Source organism: Lipotes vexillifer, unplaced genomic scaffold (assembly GCF_000442215.2).
Source record: "Lipotes vexillifer unplaced genomic scaffold, Lipotes_vexillifer_v1.1 scaffold584, whole genome shotgun sequence".
Taxonomy (NCBI): domain Eukaryota; kingdom Metazoa; phylum Chordata; class Mammalia; order Artiodactyla; family Lipotidae; genus Lipotes; species Lipotes vexillifer.
In genome coordinates, this window is record NW_006783036.1 from 955,551 (window position 1) to 956,334 (window position 784).

Genomic DNA, 784 nt, shown 5'->3' on the forward strand with positions numbered 1-784 from the left:
CGCCCGCCTCTCCCTCTGCCCCCCGAGCATCCCCCCTAAGGCCCCCGACACCCCCCCCGCCCTCTCCTCGGCCTCGTCTCCGTCTCCCCCACCATGCCCCCCACAGGCTGTCGAGCGGACCTGACGCGCCGTCGTTCTTCCCTCACAAGTCGCTGACATCCCCGGCTCCCTCGGGAAAAGCTGGAGTCTCCGATGCCCTGGTGGCCTCCGCGCCTGGTGCCCTGGTGCCCGTGACCCCCCTGACCTCGCCCCGTCCAGCTTCCCCGGCCTCCCGGCTGTCCCGCGCTCCTTCAGGGACTTGGCGCCTCCTGTCCCTTCTACAGAAACGCCCTTCCCGCAGATGCCCCCACTGGCCGCTGCCCCCACGGCTCCGGCTGCCCCTCCCTGACCCCTGCCCCACTCCTCCACCTCTTCCTCTGGACATGCCGCAGTCTACCTGGCGGCACGTGGCTGTTTGTCTAACTGATCGCCTGCATGTCAACACCCGCCCCCCATGTGTCAGGAGAACGGAGCCTCGCCTGTTTGTGCACTGTCCCCGCAGCACATGGACGGCTGCTGGCCCAGACAGAGCGCTGCCGTGGCGCCGGCTGACCTGTCCCAGCCACACTGGCCACCTTGCTGCTCCTCGCAGCTGCTCCTCACGCTGTCCTGCCTCTTTCCATGCTCACTCCTCACCCAAATCACGCCTTCCTCAGCTATCACTGTCCTCACAGAGGTGTTCCCACATCGCCCCATCTAAAAGGTCATTTACCCAATTAACTGTAACCCCTTTCTCTGATTTATT

The 784-nt window shown here is 65.6% G+C and overlaps 1 protein-coding gene across 1 annotated transcript in view; it reads right to left on the reverse strand.

Annotated features, from left to right (window-relative positions):
* The window catches only part of TDRD9 (tudor domain containing 9), a 117,786-nt gene that overhangs the window by 46,885 nt on the left and 70,117 nt on the right, over positions 1-784 (reverse strand). The window lies entirely within an intron of this gene.